At 40.4% G+C, this 22757-nt stretch overlaps 1 non-coding gene and 1 pseudogene across 1 annotated transcript; both read left to right on the top strand.

Moving 5' to 3' along the window:
- Nucleotides 1-15467: 15467 nt before the first annotated feature.
- LOC113834208 lies at nt 15468-15571 on the top strand. The gene has a single exon (XR_003482586.1). It is a non-coding gene; the product is annotated as a U6 spliceosomal RNA (small nuclear RNA).
- Nucleotides 15572-20485: 4914 nt separating this feature from the next.
- On the top strand, nt 20486-20990 carry LOC113834124 (annotated as a pseudogene).
- Nucleotides 20991-22757: the final 1767 nt, after the last annotated feature.

The following is a 22757-nucleotide window of genomic DNA, read 5'->3' as shown; positions in this document are numbered from 1 at the left end:
TAAATCTCCCAGTGTTGTACAGGTGTTGTTGGAATTCCTGAATATTCACTTGTCATTACAGGGTTCTTTTTTGCATATTTTAGGATTTCCTAGTTCTTATATTTAATTGCATTTCCTTCATTTCACTTAATATTCTGGTAGATTTTTTATAGAGATTCTGAAAACTTTGCCAAGTCAAGTGAAATTTTCCAGAGACCCTAAGAAATACAAACTTTTCTAGCAACTATTCTTGTTGCTAGAATATGAGGGCCAGGTGCCCATCGTCACACACAAGTCTTTCAAAACTGATCCTTGTTTCTCATTGTCGACTGAATAGAATCCTGACAAATAATCAGAACATTTGTGACAGATATGTCTAATTAATTTTTAAACCTGCTGAGTTTATAGAAATCAATTCCATTGAAAACAAAAAAGCTGACAAAAATGAATTAGGTTAGTTTTATCTTTCCAGATTATTAAATGCTGTATGTCTTTATAATCAAAAGATAAACACATTGTTATTTGCCATTTGAGGGCAACTATCTTATTTTTCAAACTCATTACATATTTGTTTGTCTTAATTTAATTTTTCTAGATATAGGAAACATAGCCTATTTGAATCCTCAGGATGATTTTAGTTAGGGAAGTGGTTTCATGACATAAACATTGGCATGGCTTGCTGCAGGGCTTTTCTAACACCCAGAATTTCATATATCTGGAATTAAGCACTGTGTTTTTATAGAGCACTGGGTAACTTCTTTCCCTGGATTCTACCTATTGCTTCCTTTTCCTAATTACCAATCTCTCTCCTTCTGGCATGATGAATTCCAGCTTGCCTTTAAAATTCTTCTTTGAACTGTATCTACCTTTCTAAGTCTGGAAAAAGAAAACAATCCCTTTGGATAGAAGAGACACTGACTGTCATTATGTCACCTACACGGTCATTCTGCAAGTCAGTCATGGCAAATGTCGATGATTTGCTTTCACCAATACTAATCATGGATTGGCAGGGGCTAACTGTTCTAGAATAAGCTTGTCTGGATTTTCCCCAAGGCTAAAGCTGGAGCCTTACATCCTCCTAATAATAGACACCCCGTTAATGGTTGGGTTCTCTCCCATATGTACATGGGTCATAAACTATGTGGAAGTAAGCAGAATCACATAATACATTATGATGTTAACTTGTGTGAAAACTTGACAAGGCCTTAGGATGCTAAGATATTTGGTTAAACAATATTTGGGGTGTGTCTTTAAGATATTTATATATTCAGCCACCATTTGAATCCATAGACTAAGTATAGTAGACTGTGATCCCTAATGAAGAGAGACTTTACTTAACAAATTGGGTAAAAAGCTGAATAAAAAAAAACATTTTTTGTGTGTGACTGTCCTATAGCGAGGCCACCGACCTTCTGCTTTTGGATTCAGACTTGGATAAAGAATTAGAACATTCGCCAGGTGTTGGTGGCACATGCCTTTAATCTCAGCACTCAGGAGGCAGAGGCAGGCAGATCTCTGTGAGTTCAAGGCCAGCCTGGTCTCCAGAGTGAGTGCCAGGATAGGCTCCAAAGCTACACAGAGAAACCCTGTCTCAAAAAACCAAAAATAAAAAAGAATTAGAACATTCTATACCCTGGGTTGTCTAAGAGTTCTCAGCCTCCATAATTGTGCAAACCAATTAATTACACTAAGTCACCTTCATATTCATATCCATATCTGCATACCTCCTATTAGCTCTGTTTCTCTGACCAGTACTTACTTATTGAGCAGGATCAGAACTGGGACCTGCCACTTAGTCCACAGTCCTGTAAGATCTATGGTACATGTGACAATTCTGAATAAAGTAGTGTGCAACTTTCCAGGATCCTGTTACACATCTATTCATTTCTAGTGGTTTGAGCTTAGAACTGAAATATGTTTCATATGTGAATGTCTTCTTGATACATAATGTTTTCTAGGAGTGAAGTTACTTTTAAACAAAGAGAAGACTATCAGTATCACCAGTGGAGGCAACTTTTACCTGTGATGTTAAGTTGCTGAGAAGAAACACACCCTTGTCTAGGTGGTGTTTATGTAACTCATGATCTTCTGCAGTTACACACAGACATCTCAGAACTTGATTTGTCTTAAAGAACTTTTACACTGCAATATTTATAGATTTGCAAACATAGTTTGGAGGGAGGCTTGGTGCACATCCCTGCAAGCCCAGTATTTGGGAGGCTGAGTTAGAATCATCTGTTTGAGGCCAGCCTAGGCTACTGCATGGGTGGCGACACCTTGTCCTAGTATCTCAAAGATGTGGAGGAGGAAGAGAATGGAAAAGGAGAAAGGAAAGGAGGTTTGAGGATGTAGTTCAGTGGTAGAATACATTCTCAAGCATGTACAAAGCTCTGGTCTCCATTCCCTCTCATCCAAAAAGTTACTTGTCATTATTCAAGTAGTATCTTAATATTTAAACTTATATGTGAAGGAAGGTTACGTAATCTATAAATAAAGCAGCACTAAACATATTCCATTGCTATGAGATTTTGGACAGTTTTTAATTCTTTGTGTTTTGCTGCTCCCCAGGGAGTGTGAGGCCTTCCATAGGGGGTCTTCAGAGTCTGTCATATCCTTTGGGATAGGGCCTAGGCCCATCCCCTTTTTTCTAGTCTCAGGTAGTATCCTTCCAGGTGGGATGGGCTCCCAGAGTCTGTTCCTACGCTAGGGATAAGTACTGATCCACTACAAAGGGCTGCATGGATTTCCGAGGTCTCCTCACTGACACTCTATTTGACTCACATGTCCAATCAGGACTTACCAACTCACCCTAGCACAGACTCCCCCTTTTCTCCTTAAAAACCCACTCCTGAAAACAAAAGAAAACGAAACAAAAAACCACACCTGCTTGCTTGCTGCTTGCTGTCTGCTTTTATCCAATGCAGGCAGCACCGCCCACCCCCACCAGTTGCCCCTCCCAGGTAAGAAATCTCCTTTGTGCTGAGAATTTTGCGTCTGCATGAGTTCTGTACTGTCTCTGAGAGGTTGCCAAGCCTTTACATGTACTTTACTTTGAATTGCATGAAAAATAAAGTAAACTAATAAATGAATAAGGGATGTATTATACAAAATAAAGGATTTAAAAAAAAGATGGCTGCTGATACACCAGGCAGATTCTGCTGGCTTCTTCCTAATGTAATCTTTTCTTTTTCTTTATTTTTTTAGTTTGAATTAGAAACAAGATTGTGTACATGTCAATCGCAGTTCCCACTCCCTCGCTTCCTCCCCTACCACTCCCCCCCCCACGAATACTCTACCTATCATATATCCTTTCTGCTCCCCAGGGGAGGGTGAGGCCTTCCATAGGGCGTCATCAGAGTCTATCATTTCCTTTGGGATAGGGCCTAGGCCCACCCCAGTGTGTCTTGGCTCAGGGAGTATCCCAGTATGTGGATTGGGCTCTCAAAGACCCGTAGATTTCCGAGGTCTCCTTACTGAAACCCACATTCCTGGGGTCTGGATCAGTCCTGTGCTGGTATCCCAGCTATCAGTCTGGGGACCAAGAGCTCCCCGTTGTTCAGCCTAATGTGATCTTTTAAATCCTCCTATTCTTAGAGATTATTTTCAATCACTGTTTCTCATGGGATTCCCTGCCTGAGTTTTCTTAGGTTGGTGCTTGGTGGGTGGCAATGATTCTGAATTGATTCCAGAAGAGACTCTAGTGCAGTGCTTCTCAGCCTTCCTAATGCTGGGACCCTTTAATACAGTTCCTTATGTTGTGGTGACCCCCAACCATATAATTATTTTTGTTGCTACTTCCTAACTTTAGTTTTGCTACTGTTATGAATTGCAGTGTAAATACCTGGTATGCAGGATATCTGATATGCGACTCCTGTGAAAGGGTCAGTAGGTCACAGGTTGAGAATTGCTGCTCTAGGATGAAAGCCTAGTTACCTACCATGATCCACGAGCTCAGGGAGATGATTGTTCTCCGGTCAACTGAAACTGATTTAAGGGTAATCCAGAAGGAAGAAATTGGAAGGCCTTGAGAGAATTGAGAGAATGGTGTGGGGCTGAGGAGCTGACGCCTTCCTGGGGACCTGTTTATCTACATGTGGAATATCGATAAGAACTGTCCCATCTTTATGAATGCAGGCATTGTTACTGCTGGAGCAGAGCCCTCCTCTTTTATTGATAAATTCATTACAGCTAATTGTGTTCCTAAACATTCATTCTTGTGAATCTGAAGACATAATGATGGTGGAGCCTTTGGGGTATGGATGTGTGTGCAGAAGAAGCTTGTATTCAGAGACAGTAACTGAGAAAAAATTAATTCAAACAAACAAAGTCATATAAAGGTTAATATCAGCTTCCCAGCAGGCCCAAGGAGGAAAGCTTATGATTAATGTAATTAAGTGTGAGCCTTAGAATTCTAAGCAAAGACTAAAGGAATGTTTTGCAACATATAAGTAATTTATTTGATCCTAATTTTTGATGGGGGGGACATTCTGTACCTTCTTGTTATTGCCATATTATATATAATTATCTTATTATTACTTCATTGATTGGTTGACCATTATGTCAGATGTTTAGTGTAACATAAAATCTGTTTAGTGAGATTCCCAAATAAGATAGAAAATTACTGTTCATATCATACCTCATCTGATGCCTTAGGAAAAAGGTTACTACATGATTTTGAAATTAGATATCATGAAGTTTACAAATCTAAGCATAAAACTATCTGTCTAAAATTAAAGTTTGATAACCTACCTGAATTATTGAAAATCTTGAGGATGTTTTAAAGCTATTTCTACTGTGTTTGGAGCTACTGTGTAAGGACCTCTGTGTGTGTGTGTGTGTGTGTGTGTGTGTGTGTGTGTGGTCTTTATTTATTCTTGCCATTTATTGATGGGTTATAACATCCTCACTCTGAAAGCCATGGCATAGCTAACTGCCATCCCCAGGGTCTCCCAGTCACACTCCTTTTCTGCTTGGAAGGGTGGCTTCCTGCATTTATAGAAGAACGAACCACTGATTTTTAATTCCGGCTGACATATGACAACACAAAACTCTCTTTATAGCATTTTCCTTGTCTTTTTGACTGACAGCGTTGGGAATCAAGATGCCTGCCTTTCGAAGTGTCAACTTCTCAGGCCAACCATTATGCTGATATTTGACCCAAAGACTATTTGGGTTCATCATCCAGGCAGCTCAGCTTCCCATCCAGTGATGTGAGAGGGATTTATGTCAGCTTCTAGCTGTTTGTGTTTGCCCTCTACATCCCAAACAAAACTTCTCATAGTCTCCCTTCCCCCCATGCCAACATGTGTGTACTCCTTAGGCAGACTGATTTCTTAGGCCTCAGAAGCAATGAAATTGGGAGTTAATGATCAATGTACACCCTAGCTCTTATTTGAGTTTTTAAATGTGCAAAGTCTCTAATGCATAGCCTTGCCAGCAAATTGTCCAAATACCTCATTTGTGAAATGCCTGGTGAGCATTTACAATGTCAGTTAACTGTAAAATTAGCAAATGTTTACTATCACTTTCAAATATTGGGATGTCCATGAAAGGAGGGGATTTAGATAGCTCGTGGCATTCAAGTTTTAATTCTGGTTCATGTAAAGCTTCCTTGAGCCCACTGGAGTTCAAGATTAATTGTTTATTCACTTATTAGCTCACAAGCCACAGCCCTGCTAAGTGAAATAAATGTGGCTTCCCAGTATACAATGAACACTAGCATCAAAACTAGTTAGTTCACCAGTTGTTGCCTTGGGAGGGGATTTGTTCCTGTAGGGTAATGAAAGATCTGGAATTTAAGTGGAGATGGAAAGACAAACACATGACTTCACAACTGTCTTGAAATATTTAAATGGTAAATACACAAAAGATTAATGACCACCTTTTCTTCTCTTTTTAATTAAGCAGAATAGGATGAAATGGATTTGAGTAGGTAATTGAAATATTCTTTTTAAAATGTCATAGGAACTTCAACAAACTTTAAGGGGAGGCAGTTGCTCATGCCTGTAATCTTAGCATTTGGGAAGCTGAGCAGGAGTCAGGAAGTTGATACCAGCCTGGTCTAATAGCAAGTCTAGCCCCACCTGAGGTACCACTGTCTCAAAGAAGGAGAAAGATGGGGAAGTCAGTCAACAAACCAGCCATCTCCCTTATAAAAGGCTAGCCCATCGTTAGGAAAGTGAGCTTGGTATAATGCAGCCTGTGGTCACAAAAAGCACACGGGTCATGGTAAGTGCTCAAATCCAGTGTTTGTCCGTACTATAATTCAGAGTGAGACTCAGTACAAGCCATCCCCAATTCCATGGTGATTTGAAGACTGCCATCAAACACTTGCTCAGGGCAACATTTCTCAGCCTCAGTTCTGCTGACATTTGGCACTGTTCTGTGCATTGCTGGATGGGTAAGCACCTCCCTTACTCTACCCACTAGATGGCTAACCTTCTTCTACTTGTTACAACCAGAAATGTGAACAAACACTGCCACCTTTGAATTTATGAACACTTCTTTTGCTTATGTTAGTGTTGATTCCATATTGGATAGGTACCTGATGTCTGCCAAGCCATCTTCACTTTATTAGCATCCCTTCTCTGCTTACTAGGAACCACCACTGGACTTACTTAACATCACAGTCTGTAGATGGGAAGGTTCCCTCACCCTTCAGAGATTCCTCATATCATACGTCGTGGCTTGGCTGGTGCTCAGGCTTGTTAGTGTCTCCCAAATGTACTGGTCATGTATGAAGCAGTCACAGCACTGAGATCTGAAAGGTGGAGGGCCCATCGACATCCTTTGAAGATCTAAGTATTAATTGGAGAAATTCACTTCACAATGTGTGAAAGGCAAATACTTGGCTCAAGAGGTTGCTCTACCCACTACCCACCACCTGCAGGCTGAGGACTATCAAACTCCCTTGTTTCTCAGTTGATGACATCAGCTCTCAGCATCCAATCACAAGGCTACTTACTCTCCACTGCCTGAACCAAGCATGCTGCAGCCTGCACTTTCCAACTTGGCCCTGTCACTCTCTACTGCCAGGGTCTTCTCTCCACCTGGGACTTTTAGAAAATGAAATTCAAGCTCCCTGAAAATTGTGGCTATTCTCAATCTCCTAAGGTAGCTCAGTTTTAAAGTTTGAAAGGTCTCCTGTCAAGAAGGTGCCTGGCCACACCCTTGGGTACCAAGAACTGGTATATTCCTCTCTACTGCTGAACTGACTTTCAGAGAAATTGCTGTCTCCGGCAAGCCTGTGACTGTATTCCATGTCTATGATGGCTGTGGTCTTATCCTGGAGGCTCACCTTTGGAGGAGGTTTTACTTCCCTCTACTTGCAGGAACACCATTCCAGGAGCTGTGTCCATTTTGGCTTTTCTGTTGATACTTCACTTACCTTTTTCTCTGCACTTTTTTTTTGTATTGAAACAAAATCTTAATTATTTTTTTAAATTCTCCCCCAGTACATATGTTTTTATCTCATTATTTTGTTTCAGAATTTTTTTATTTTTTAGATCATAATATAATTACATTATTTTAGCCTTCCCTTTCCTCCCTCCAAACCCTTGCACATAGCCTTCCTTGCTCTCTTTCAAAATCATAGGCTCTTTTTCATTAATTATTGTTACATTCATGCATACACACACACACACACACACACACACACACACACACAATACAACCTGCTCAGCCTGTCCAGTGTTACTAGTATATATGTTTCCAGGGCTGAGAAAAGAAAGCCATTCTAGCATGGCCTCCACAAAATTCTGAAACTTTTTCTCTTTCTTGAGTTGACTCTATTTATTCTCGAGACCACTCTTCTCCTTGGCCCAATCACATGCCAGTAGACTCTACTCCACCATTTTGCCTGGTGCCTCTGCTAAGATACATTATAAAACTCAATACGGTAAACTTGAACATATTAAATCAAAACAAAAATGCATTTGTATGAACATTTATTAGAAATAACTTCTTTGGGTAATAAAAAAGATGTATGATAGAATGACTATTTCCCCTGTGGACATAATGAAAGGATACTTCTTTGTAATTTGCCTATTGTACAGAGGTTTTTTTTTTTTTTCATACAGTCACTAGGGCATGTGAGGTTTCTTTTTCAATACTGTGGGACTTAATAGAAAAGGAAAGGATGTGACATGCTGGATCTGCTGCTAGACACTTGTATTCCATTTCCTCAGAGCCTCCGCCCAGGCCCCCATCACTTCTCACTTGAATTAATACAACAGTTTCCAGGTTTAACACATCTGATGAGCTTTTTAATCCATTTATCACCTGAGTTATCTTGTAAAGTATAAAACACCTTATCTCTTTTGCTAAAGATCACTAATGACTCCATCCTCATGAGGAACTACACTGAACTTCCTGGGGTTCTGCTGGTGCCGTGCTCTTCTTGGGTCCTACTTGCCCTTATAGCACTGGCACTATGCCTTTCTTGGGTCCTTCTTGCCTTCCTGAACAAGTTCTACTTGCCCTTATAGCACTGGCACTATGCCTTTCTTGGGTCCTTCTTGCCTTCCTGAACAAGTTCTACTTGCCCTTATAGCAGCTCCCTTATCTGATTCCCATTATCTTTCCTGACCTACTAAAAGGAAGTTACCCTTTCTTCCCAGGTCGGACTCAAAATGCTTCCAATGCATAACTGAGGCACTGTGTCTTCAGCCTCTTCATGAATGTCCATTTTTTTTTTGCTGGGGTTCTTGAAGGTCCCCCTGTAGACACAGGAGGCTATGTTGAGCTTGGCACAAGTAACGCATATCGTAAAAGTGAAGATACTAAATCAAGAAAGTAAACGCTACTGACATGAGGCCACAGTGCTTCAACTAGTGGTTGTGTGTCTGTTTTAAATCAGGCTCTGTCTATAAGCCAAAGGGCTCTCAGTGTTCTGTGCTGCACTGTCAGGATTGTAGACATTAATTTGGCTTAGACAGTTTACTTGTAAGCTTATCAAGAGACATTCAATAAATATTCTTTATTAATCAAACAGGAAACATGACCTTGACTTTATTTATGAGGTCCTCATTGATGTGCAACTGTGATCCTCACTGGCTTAGGATTGTGAAGGCTTGAGTTATACTCTGCTCATAGCCAGTAGAAGCTTTAACATTTGGAAGAGCTAGAATATTTCCCATTAGTTTGGTTCATTAATATTCTATTAGACATTTACACAAATGCTTTTTGTTATAGCACCTGGTTTGCTTCACTGCTCCATTACCCATTCTGTTATAATGTCAAAATCTGCAAAACCATACAGGGATGTCTGAAAAGGTAATGGAGTGTGTAATGATGCATAATTAAAACTGCTAAAATATTCAGCATGTTGTTTAATAGATTTCCAAAACGACAGTACTTTGATCCATTATTTAACATTCTTCATTTGGTCCTTGTGCCTTTTTTATAGCCACTGAATTGAAAGATAGAAAAGGGAAAAAGGAATCTTGTTATATTATTCATCTACATCTGGAGCTTATTCCCAGCGTAACAACTCTGGGAAATGGCATTTTTTCCTTGTGCATACAGAAATTTAAAGAATAATTATGAAACAATGTTTCAAGTAGTAGAATAGTGATATTTTCTTAAAATATTAGTGATTCTTAACTATGTCTTAATTGGGTGAATAATTATTGTTGCAAAGAAATCTAAATTCTTTTTGTTCTGGTCTTGTTTAATCTCTGGGAGCTGGCACTAGCATTGCTACAGGACAACATAATAGGTTTGCATTTCAGCCTATGGCATACGAAGACAGTTTGTGGCTACTATTAATATACTAACTCTCTACACAAAATTAGATTAATAGGTCAACTATAATAGCAAATATACTGAGTTCTCACTTAATCCTTATGATTCTTTGTGAAATGTGCAATTAAAAATTTAATGTATATTCTACTAAACACTTGGGAGTACAGTAGTATCTATTTTACGGAAGTTTTTCTAGAGTTAGCAGAGGAGTGTTCCTTACTCATTTATGAGACCAATATTATTATGACTTAAAACAAGACAAAGACATTACAAGAAAACAATGCTCCAGACCCAAATCCCTCTTTGCTTGGATATACATTTCCTCAAACTTGTTTTGTCATTTGAGGCAGGATCTCACTATATGTCTCAAGCTCTCTTGAATTTGCTATGTAAACTAAGCCTGGCCTTGAACTCTCAATGTTTCTTGCCTCTGCCTTCTGGGTACTAGGATTACAGGCATGGGGTACCACACCTAGCCAGTACCAGTGAATTGCCTGTTGAAATTTATGAGAAAGATTGGGGAGATGGACGAGTCAGTAAAAGTCCCACTACACAAGCATGTGGCCCTGGGTTTGGCTCCCTAGGTCACATGTAAAAGTGGAATGTGGTGGCATGAATGTGTAATCTCAATACTGGCAAGGCAGATGCAGGTGGGTCACTGGGGTTAACTGGATAGCTAGTCTAGCCAATCAGTGGTCTTTAATTTCAGAGTGAGATCCTGTCTCAAAAAATAGAGCAGAGAGGATTTGAGGAAGACATTCAACACTGATCTATGGCCTGTGCATACACATGCATGCACATTTGTGTATGAGCACTACACACATATATACACAAAATAATAACAACAAAATAAATTAAGAAAGATACCATTTCCCAGAGTTGTTACGCTGGGAATAAGCTCCAGATGTAGATGAATAATATAACAAGATTCCTTCATGTCCACATTTGTTGGTTGGGTAGGTTGGAGAGATGACTCAGTGGTTAAGAGCACTCACTGCTCTTTGCAGAGGACCTGAGTTACATTCCCACACCAACATGGTGACTCACAACTGTCTATAACTTCAGTTCCAAGGGATACAATGCCTTCTTCTGACTTCTATAGACATTGGGCACACACATAGTATGAATATATGCATGCAGGAAAAACACATAAGTAAATATTTTTAAAAGGTATTGAGATGCATGCCTTTAATCCCAGCACTGGAGAAGCAGAGGCAAGTGGATCTCTGTGAGCTCAAGGCCAGCCTGGTCTACAGAATGAGTTACAGGACAGCCAGGGCTACACAGAGCGACCCTGACTCAAAAAATATTAAAAATTATTTTAATTATTGTCACTTATTTAAGTAAGTAAATAACTTATATGTGTATGTGTGTGTGTTTGCCACAGCACATTTGTGGAAGTCAGAGGACAACTTTCTCCTCTGCCATGTGGATCCCAGGATCAAACTCAGGGAGACAGGCTCTACCTGCTAAGACGTTGTCAGTAGTTTTAAAGAAAATGTTCTTCTATTTTGAATTTCAAATTAAATCCTCTGTTATAACACTGTCATGACTATTTAGAAATATCACCAAATTGATTTGATTATTTTACACACACACACCACAAATAAACCAGAAATTCTTTAACTATTTGTTTTCAGATTATTTCAAGTTTTTATAAAATTATTGGCTTTCTATTTTGATATTTATCAGCAACTAACATTATTCCAAAATAAGATAGTTAACGCTTCCCTCAGTTTTGCTTGAGCAGATACATATCCTGTGGAATGCCACTAAGATTAATTTTCCACAGCACTATGTGTTTAGCAAAATATAGAAGCTCCTCTGGAGGGTTTGAGGCTCTGGGGGCTGAAGCACAAACATAAAGTTGAAATTTCAAGTCTCACTGAAACTCAGCACAAAGAGGTCAAGACTGTAGCTCATGGCAGAGCTTGCTTAGATTAATCGGCTCTTCTGCATTGATTTGTGAGTGCCATTCTTTATGTTGCTTCCTCTCTTGGGAGTTTTACAATCCTGTTTTACTATTTATTTTAGATGCACAAAACTAATTCTATGAAATAAAAGAATATCACAAATTTCAAATAGTAACTAGTAGTGAGGGACAATTTAGGCATTTTTTCTTTTTTCTTTTCTTCCTTTCTTTTCTTTTCTTTCTTTCTTTCTTTCTTTTTTTTTCTTTTTTTGGTTTTTTGAGACAGAGTTTGTCTGTGTAGCTTTCAAGCCTTTCCTGGCACTCGCTCTGGAGACCAAGCTGGCCTCCAACTCACAGAGATCTGCCTGCCTCTGCCCCCCGAGTGCTGGGATTAAAGGTGTGGGCCACCAACGCCTGGTGGCATTTTTTCTTTCCAATTTGACTTTCAGTATTTTAACTTCCCATTAGCTTAGAAATGTGTTGTTGCTTTCCTATGAAAAACTGAAGTTGCTTTTAGAGATCACAACATAGCAATATAGGCATTATCCTCAACTAATTTACACAATTAAGATTCAAAGAAGTACCTAATGACAAATGCAATTTTTCAGTATTTTTTTACTCTTTATTCTGTGATTTTTTAAAAAATATTCAAAGCATCAGCTTGCTTTATAAATTTCAATTTAAAAGCAAACAGAAAGCTCGGTGAGGTCTCACAGATGTGTCTAAGTCTCTAAAATCTGCATTGACTTTGTTCCAGATTTATTGAATTTCTCCCTACTTTTTTGATTTGTTCCTCTTTTACCTCCCGAGAAACCAGACTAAAATTAACCACCTATTTTTACTCATTCATGGGCATCGTATTGGAATACAGTTATATTCATTTCCAAGACTGCTTTAACTCACCTGCAGTTATCATAGTAAAAGTCTGCAGAGGGGTGATGGGATAAATACTATCTACAGGCGGCAGTTAGTGCGTTGTAGATGGATGTAGATGAAGGAAGAATTAATTATGTGCATTATTTAACTGCCCTGATAGAGGTCAGAAGTGGCCAAGGAGCTGACCAGAGTGCTGAAATGTTTGGCCCACTTGACAAACAGGACAACATTTCCTTAGGGTATTTATTTGGTTGCAGAACTGAAGCTAAATCCAGAGGACAATTCTTAGTACCCATCTTTCTTCTCTAGCCAGCAACAGTACTAATTATTAAGACATTGTTTCTCAGCTCCAAACCTACCTTTGTGCATTCTGTTTGTCATTCTGGAAATGGTAGTCACAGCCTGAATTCCTGAGATGGCTCTATAGCATCCTTGTCCAAGAGGAGACAGGAATCAGAGAGTCTGGGTGAGGGAGAAGGGCTTCACTTTCTCATTTGCTTCCCATGGACTTCTGCTCTGTGAGGCTCTTGGGAGTGGCATGCCTTAGACAAATCTCTACTTGCAATGTTGGTATCCTCTTGCTTTAGTACATCATTTCAGTTATCACTTTTCAAGATGGTTGAGAAACTACCTTAGTGCATTGAATAGTGTCACCGCCCATAAAATTCATGTCTTCCCATGATCCCAGAATTTGGCTTTGTTTGAAAATAGGGTATTTGTAAACAAAATAGTTATGACATGGCTGTACTGGGGGTAGGGTAGGCTCTAAATCCAGTGACTCGTGTCCTTGAACGAAGGCTGTGGGAAAGAGAGACAGAGATTAGAGAAACAGATCATTAGCCAAGAAATGCCAAAGATTACAAGCAGCCACAAGGGAGGGTATGGAAGAGATTCCCCCTTAGGGCCTCCAGGAGGGCATACCTGCTGACACCTAAGTTCTGATTTCTAGTTTTTAGACTATGCAAGGATAAAGTTCTGTTATCTTAAACCATGGTATTTGTGGTAATTTGTTCGGTTGCATTAAAAATGAAAATATTGCCATATATAGACCCACCACAGCTTCAAGCAGGGGTATAAAACCCCTCTCAGGATCTCTTTTTGATCCATCAGATGAGTTAAAAGCAACTGTTTTATGAAAGTCTGATTTTCAGATCTATGGGCCCTTACTCTAAACTTAGTTAGGAACTAAAATTCCTCGCCTTTACTCATCCACCTCCCATCCTGAAGCCAGGGGGTGGTATAGTTACTTTTCCTGCAGCTGCCACCTTCGTGAGACCTTAGAGCTCCCTTTCATCTTTTTGTTAGCTGTTAACTTGATCACTATTTACATTAAATTTTCTCCTGTCAGTCTCCTGTCGAGAACCTGACTACTGTGTACCTCTTAGTTATGGCTTCATATCGATGCCCAGTGATGTCACACTCCTTGTTTCACCCCTTCTCATTTGACTTTGGTGACATATCCTGTTCTGCCTGGTCTCTTAGCCTTCACAAGCAGGCTATAACCCTCTCATCTCCTCTAGTCTCCTTTCTCCCACAGTGTTCTCTTTTCTTTCCACCCCTTTTATTCTGTCAATTTCATTCATTGTCTTTACACTCCAGTCGCAAGCATCGGCTCCCAAGTACTTACCTGTGGCCCAGAATCCTGTCCGCTGGCTTTCATCCTGGTACCCACTTCTCTCTTGGCTATCTGATAGATACAGAAGCCAAACTCTGTTCTCTACACTTCACAGCAATTCCTGCTGCTTTTTTATCCTTCATCTACTCAGTGGGTGGAAAATATGCACTCTGCTTTCTCACTTTCTTCTCAGCCTACATCAGGAAGTCCTTGTGCCTTTAGTGTCAAACTATAACCAGAATCTGACCACTTCTCACCGTGTCTACTGTTGTCCCCCAACAGTTGTCTGAAAGCCACCCCTCTTTGTTGTCTCTATTCCTGTCCTTGTCCTAGGATCCAGCAGTGTAGTCAGAGCAGTGCCTGGAGTGAAGTCACATCTCTTCTCTGCTCAGGACTCTGTAAAAGTCAAAGTCCTTACCTGAATCACTTCCTTTGTGAGCTCATCCAGCCTCCATTCCAGCCTCAGTGTTGGAATACTCCTATTCCTCCGATATACCACGTGCACTCCACACTTAGGGATTCTGCCCTCTCCTTTCTGCTTCAGACGTTCTTGCTCCATATATCCATGACTCTAAACTCCTATAATTTTCATCTCAATAACTGAATTATCTGATTATAGCTATAGCCAGATCACTCCCTCAGTCTCCTTGATTTATTCTATTTTTTCACAGTATAGATCACGTTTTGTAAACTGTATGCTTTGCTTTCATGTACCTATTATCCTTTCTTTCTACTGTTAGCATGTAAGTTCCATGAAACAGGGACCTTCCTCATTGTACCTGAAGTATACATGACACTAAGCAGAAGTCAATGTGTACACACCCAACACAGAAATAATGAAGACATTCAGAGATTAACAAGAGCTCAAGAGATACGTTGTACTCTTGAACTACTGCAGGCTCCCCAAAATGAAGACACAATGGGATTAAATTCTAACAAAGAGACTAAACAGTCTAATGGAAGAATAAACAACTCTAAAACTTAACTTCTTAGGAAAATCAATGAGCATTTTAGAAATAAAATGACTAGAATGTTTGAAATCTTCTTCAAGAATAAAATGGGGCTGCAAAATGCAAGAATTAAACTTTTTGCTTAATTCTCACATTGGACAATGGTATAATCTTGTTTCTCTTGTAAATCTAAGTGTTTAATATACAGACAGTTACCTCTGTGAATGTAATGCTGACCTTTAGGCCACTAAACACGGGTTAGCAAATATCAGCGAACTGACCCAGAGTCAGATTTTACAAAATCGCAATCTAAATATAACAAGTAAATAATAGTTTCCAAATGACACATTCATTCAGCAATGTGTTGAGTGGGGAAGAACTGATTTCATAAGTGCTGTCTTGAAGCACTTGTACTAAACCTGAATGACACAGAGGAGATTAACATAGTTCCCGCACATGGGAGACATCCAAATTGGAGATGCATCCCATATTTTAAATAATTGTAATTAAATAAGAAAAAAAGGAATTGAGAACTGATTGCATAAAATACATGAAGAGTACTTAAGGAGCCCTTTAAGGGAATTCATTTTCTTAGCAGAATTAATTTTTATAGTGCTCTCCTAAGATTGGTCATTGTTAAAAAAAGTCTTTATTCTTTTTTGGATAAAGGGTCGCTTTGTGACATTCTAGCAGGCCTGGAACTCATGATGTAGAGCAGAGTGGTCTCAAAGTTGCAGCAATCCTCCTGCTTCTGCCTCTTGAATGCTGGCATATATGCATGTGGCACTACCCATGGCTGCAATACATTGTTTTTGAAGTCAGTAAAAACATCTACAGATCCTTTTAAACTTTACAGAATACCAAGGTATGCAAAAGTCACACCAGAACAAAAGGTCATTCACACTTAGTTTATACAACAAAGTAGGAAAATGTTAAATCTATTTGTTTTTCATATGTTTTTGCAAGTGTTTGGCTCTATGGAGCACAGGAAATCTTTTTTGGGATGGGCTTTGGCCCACTTGATTGACAGAATGGGAAGTCAGCAAATAATCATAAAATGAGAAAGCAACAATAGGATTCTTTTTAAAATATTTCCAACTTTATTCAGCTGTGCATACACCCACAAAGAAAGAAGGGAAAATCCCATCTGCCCACGCTTTACATAATTTAAAATAGTGTTTTTAAAATTCTTGGTTTTTTAAAATAACGACAAAGTCATATGATGAAAGTAACTTCCTTTACAGAGGTGAAATGGGAATGATGTCTTCCCTGTAAGGACAAAAGAGGAACTGACACAGTGATAAGAATATGGGAACGGAGACAAGGCCAGATTACACATGGTCAACAGGTGCAAAGGTTGCTCTCAGTGTCTATGTTTATGTGAAGTTTCTGAGAACAGTGGCTCCTCACATTCTGTTCTTCACCATATTTTGTGCTAGATGGTTTTATGTCACCTTGACACAGGCTAGAGTCATCTGAGAGGAGAGAAACTCAATTGAGAAAAATGCCTCCATAAGATCGATTGTAAGCAAGTCTGTAAGGCATTTTCTTAATCAGTGATTGATGGGGAGGGCTCAGCCCATGGTGGGTGGTACTATCCCTGGGCTGGTGATCCTGTGTGCTATAAGAAAGCAGGCTGGCAGGGCATTGGTGGCACATGCCTTTAATCCCAGCACTCGGGAGGCAGAGGCAGGTGGGTCTCTGTGAGTTCGAGGCCAGCCTGGTCTCCAGAGCGAGTGCCAGGATAGGCTCCAAAGCTACACAGAGGAACCCTGTCTTGAAAACAAACAAACAAACAAACAAACAAACAAAAGCAGTCTAAGTAAGCTATGGAGAGCAAGCCAGTAAGTAGCACCCCTCATAGATGAAAATGACACAGGGAAAATCTCGCTTGTCAAACAATGAAGAGTTAATTCCTATGTACTGTGTTTTCAGATGGAGATATGATCAAAGGTGCTGCTTAGAGAGTAGTGATGTCATGATGCTATGGTCTAGGATATGGTGCCATTTTTTAGTTTATTTATTTAATTTTTGGAAAGTGAGCCTAATATGTAGCTGAGGGTGACCTTTTGATTCCTGACTGTCTTGTGTCTGCCTCCCAGAAGAAAGTTGGGGGAGGCATCCAGCAATTACCTAGGTGAAGAACATTCCAGAAAGATAGAATAGCATGCACAAAGACTCTGCGGCAGAAGGGGGTTCTGCTTGTTAGAAGTCAGTATGGCTGGGTAGAGAGGAGCCAATGGTGGACAATGAATCTGAGGAAGGGAATCAGGTCATATGGGGCAAAGGGCATGGGAAGGAAGCCCCTGGGTGGCTTTCAGAGTGGAGTAATGTCTTCTGCCATGTGGTTAGAAGGGATTTCTGATACTGCTGTGTGGAGAAGAGACACCAAGCGGACAAAGATAGAGCCAGAGCCAGGAAGGCAGAGAGGAGGGGCCTCAGAGTGTCCAGATGACACATGATGTCACTTGGAACACATAGTCAGCATCAGATGGGGAGAAGATGACAGAAGTGACATACTTGGCCACAACTCCTCACTGTTGTTTAAGGAAAACTTTTAAATTATTTCTTGTGATGGATTTTGGGGAGATTTTGTTGTATATGATCAGTTGCCAGCCGTGTCTTCATATTGGTTAAAAATGAGCTTTCCTGTGATAGCAATTTGTAGTGAGCTTGGAGCCCACAAAGCTAACAAAATTAAATATTTTACTTTTGGTGCATGTGATCAAAGCTGAATGACACTTATCTCTAGAAATAGGAGTATTGGTTAGTCCCAGAGAGCACTAGAAGTCTTTTTATTTTACCTGCGTCTAGTATGGGTGTGTGTAAAAGGCTCAGCCTGTGTTTGGCTTGCGGACATTGATGGTTATTTTATTGTGTGCTTTCACTAGCCACTGAACACCTCTACTTGTGTTCCTTTGGGCTAATTAGCTCAACTTAGGGCCTATCCTATCCCATGGTATCTGTATATAGATCGTATCATGTTATAAGACAATTGTCTGTTGCATGTTCCCGCAGGAATGAAAATCTCTAGTTGGAGGGTGCCTAGAGGCCTTCATTTGACTTCTTTGTGCTTACAGTTGGGTGTGGTCTATGCCCACTGCACAGCAGGTCACATAGCTGCATGCAGTGAGCTTTGGGATTGCCTTGAGCACTAAGAATCCAAGGTAAGCCAAAACATGGTCCCTTCCCTTATAGAACTTGGAACCTTGTTTGGATGGATGGCTTCTGATTTTTCTTGTGACTATTGCTTTGGGAGCAGATCTGTTCTTATACACTGATGTAATATTCAGTACCCCAGGTACAAGGCCCTAAACCCAGAAGTCACTCCTGTCCTCCACAATATACTTTCATAGCCAACCAATGAGCTTAAACATTCACAACTTAGACAAGTTGTACAATGTTGAGTTGTACAATTAAGCTCAGAGGAGGGAGAAGAACTCCATCATTTATGTATATTCTGTGAATGGATTAGTTTAGCAGCTCTTTTCTCCCAGGACAGTAAAGACTTTACTGGAAAAATAGAAAGTAAAGTTCTCTTTTCAGTGGTTTCCTTAACATCTTATGTTGTTCTTCCTAGAATGCTTGTGCATGTGTGCATATACACCTACATACATACATACATACATACACACACACATACACACACAGAGAGAGAGAGAGAGAGAGAGAGAGAGAGACCCTTGAAGTAAAGACTTCCTCTAAGCCTGTTTCTCAGCACACAGAGCTACTATGCACCAGCTGAACTCTGGCTGGAACACAGAGCATCCAGTACCATGATGCTCCAGTAATCTTACTTTGTCCATGCTCTGTGGAGAACTTGTGCATCAATAAACTCCCTGGTCTCAAAGCTGCTTATCCCCAGAGCCATAGAGTACCTATGGGGGTATGCAAGGAGGTTCTGACACCTCCCTTCCAGAGGCTACAAGCAAGGGAAACAATGACTTGGGTATTCCAGAGGGACAGTGCCCTGGGGATTTTGTCTCTGTGCTCAGGTGGTGCCGAAGTAAACACAGGCAGCTGCTTTCGTTGCCACCTCCAGGAACCTGGCAAAATGAAATATTTACCAAGCAAAACGTAGACAAAGTGGAAAGAGAAACATGCCATTTCCAGGCAGTAGGGGGGAAACACACACAGCCCTAGGGAGCTCTGTTTCCACATCTTGTTGGTATTCCCAGGTCTGGAACTTAACTGAGATCTGGGGAAAAGTCTTTACTCTCATAAGGGTAATAGGAAGGAAGCAGATTTGATACACTGGCTGGGCTTTAAATTGCACCAAAGCTCTACAAATATGCTCCTCACATTTCCTTGGTTCCTGCAACAGGATGGACAAACAGACATTCATATTAGAGTTTTACTTTGTAGGCTAAACCTTAGGGGACACGGCAATGATAATCCCTGGGGAGAGTGAGTCTCAGTTCCTTGACCCCTAGGTATGCTCTCAGGGTGTGGTTCAGAACACAGCCAACCTAGCCAATTATCATCTTTCTGTTTTAGAAAGGAAATCCCAGCATCATTCCTGTGATCAATAAATTCTGACTATATGTTACCTTCTTCTACTCTTTAATTTCAAGTAAACTGGCATTCACTGGGCAGATACTGTTGACCAAGTGTGGCCTTTCATGTTTTAATCTTTACAAAAACACTGTCCTTGCACATTCTGAGCTGTAAGGCTGGTAATAGGAGCAGTAGCAGCAGCACTGGAATCCATGTGTGTGTCTGACTCATAAACAAGATCACCAGTTATGTCTAAAACTTAAGTCATTTCATTGTGTGTGTGTCACCTATTTCTCAAGGGATTCTGAGTTCTTGTAAGGATTTGGGAGCACCTGAGTACTTGTTACACTAAGGTAAGAGATGGGAGGCATGACTACTTTGATTTTTCTATTTTGGGGTTAAAGTAATTCTTCAATGAGTATTTGGCTGGCTCTATACCTGCCCTTAAACACACAGAGGACATGTCTAATTTATAGACGGTGTTCACTTCTTTTTCTTATACGTCCACTGATAGGCAAACAAGAGGGAATAAATGACTCCAATTTTGTCACAGAGTAGCTACCAGGAACAGCTAGGTTTCTCTTTGATTGCTTTGACTTTTCATCTGATTGTCCTCCTCCCTCTAGCCCACCTCTAAGGACACTAAATACCTGGAAGTTATTGACTCATTATTGTAGTCGAAATAAGTGTGTCCACAAATGTCAAAGGGCAGAGCTAATGAGATCAAGGAACAGAGATTCTGTCTCCAGTGATTGGGTGAATCAGGTCCTAAAGGAAATCCTTGTTTTGCCCCATGGAGCTGTATTCTTCTAGATCCTGGCACTTCCTGCTAAGGCTTAAATGTGGTTCATGACTTAAGAGCTTGACCCCAGACTGCCTCTCTCTTTTTCTTGGGCCCATGGCACCGGCAAGATGGGCAAGTGTGGTGGTTTCCATACTGCCAGGAGGCTGTGAAGTCACTGATGGGACCAGAGTGGCATGATAAAAAAATAAAAATAAATAAAATTTTAATAATAAATAAACTTATTTTATTTATTTAATAATAAATTTAATAATAAATAAATAAATTTTAATAAAATAAATAAAAAAATTTAAAAAGCCCACTTGGACACAACCCACTTTTAGTGGTGACTTTCATGAAAAGGGAAAAAGTAGAGATTGAGGCCAAACAGCCAAATTCTGCTATCTGGAAGTGTGTCAGGATGCAGCTCATCAAGAATGGCAAGAAGATCATAGCTTTCATGCCAGTGATGGCTGCTTAAACTTCATTGAGGAAAACGAAGTTCTGGTTGCTGGGTTTGGTAGAGAAGGTCATGCTGTAGGTGATATTCCTGGAGTTCGCTTTAAGGTTGTTAAAGTAGCCAGTATGTACCTTTTGCCCCTGTTCAAAGGCAAGAAGGAAAGACGAAGATCCTAAATTTTGCCGGTGGAAACACAGCAATAAATTTTCATATTCTGAAAAAAAAAGAGCTTGACCCCAGAGTGTTGGTCAGGAAGTAGTGAAAATTGGAAGGAATTACATCACTGTGGCACTACCTCAATGGGTTGATGTTGGTCTCCTGAAGGGAGTTTGCACTCACAACAGTGATTTGTTATTTAAAAAGCAAATCTGGCTCCTCCCTGGTCTCTGGCTTACTGTCTTACCCTGGAATCTCTTCTTCATATAGCCATTTTCCTCCCTGCTTCTCTGCCATGCTGTGACATGGCTAAGGGGGCCCTTGCCAGAGGCTGAACAAATGGAACCACATGATCTTGGCCTTTCAGCTTCTGGAACTCTAAGCTAAATAAATTTCTTCTCTCTATTAAGCATATAGATTATGGTATTTTGTTATGGCAATGGAAAATGAACTAATGCATCTCCCTACTCTATGCTTAACTCACACTCAATCTCAAGGCTCTTTCCATAACCTCCAGAGCCCCAATGATCTGTCCCTAGTCACTTTTCTTGATTCTGTCCCTCTGACTCTGTTTAGCTACCCATCTTCCCTATCTTTCTCCACTAAGGGCCTTTGCTCTTCCATGCTGTTCTCTGTGTCTGAGCCACTGGGTAACAGCATGACTTACATTCTGGTCATATTCAGCTCCTATTCAAGTTTCATCTTCTACTCAACACTCCCTGGACTACTTGTCCTAGAATACCGCCTCCACTGGGTAATGCTGCATCATCCTGTTGAGCAGCCATTAGCTAAGTGTAGTTGTTGAGATACAAAGTGTTCCTTTCCTGTTTTGACAACACCAATATAAGAAATCAGCATGAATTGCTCCATAGAACTGCTCTGCATCCCTACCCTGCCTTTTTTTTATTTCTAGGACTCACTGCTGCATGGAAGTATGTTCCTTTTTTTCATTATGATGGCAGAGGAGGAAGTTCTATACAAACAGACACTTAGTGTCTTATTTAGTCTCTGATTTGAGCTCCTAAAATAATGTCTGATGTATCACAGGCTCTTAATAAACATTGAATGATTGATCTTTTAATCTCTGGGGAAATAAGCAATAGTCATGGGGGGTGGAGTCTGCTTCTGTTCCCACCCCAACCACATGTCTTCCAGGCCAGGCTTGCTGGAAGAAACTGGGCTCCATCCAGGCTTTGCCCACTGAGTTCCCCTCACATGATTCTCAAGTCCCAGTGGAAGAAGCACATTCACAGATGGCCCTTTTCAAATCTGGAAGTTGCTCAATGCTGGGGAACCGACTGCTGGAATGTCACTGGTCAATTAATCGAAATGAAGGAATGCCTCTGTACATGTGTTCAGATTTTTTTCTTTCAGCTGAGTGTTCTTAATAATGGGGATTTTTTATTGTTCTGGGGCATCTGGTCTGCCAAAGGGTTATAGGATGACTAGTGATGACTTGGGGACAGAATCTAGGAGTACTAAACTTTCCAGGATCAACTGAAGATGCCCCATGTCTGCTTACCCCTTCTTCCTGCAGAGCAGTGTCTATGAACATGGTGTCAGAGAAGTGCCCAGGTAACCAGGAGGATCTAAGATGGGGAGCTCATCTGAGACTGTCTGTTCTCAGACTTCCCTTCCTGAATTGTCCTTTAGTAGGTCTGACTCAGTTTTTGCATCCCAGGTCATCTACTCTACAATGGATGCTCCCACAGATGCTGATGAAATGCAGGAGACAGCATCCAGACCACCTGATGCCCTGGTGGGAACAAGAGCTTGTGACCAGATTT

Source organism: Cricetulus griseus, chromosome 2 (genome assembly GCF_003668045.3).
Source record: "Cricetulus griseus strain 17A/GY chromosome 2, alternate assembly CriGri-PICRH-1.0, whole genome shotgun sequence".
In the NCBI taxonomy this organism is placed as follows: Eukaryota; Metazoa; Chordata; class Mammalia; order Rodentia; family Cricetidae; genus Cricetulus; species Cricetulus griseus.
The sequence above is the reverse complement of the archived record's forward strand: the minus strand, read 5'-3'. Positions and strand labels throughout refer to the sequence as shown.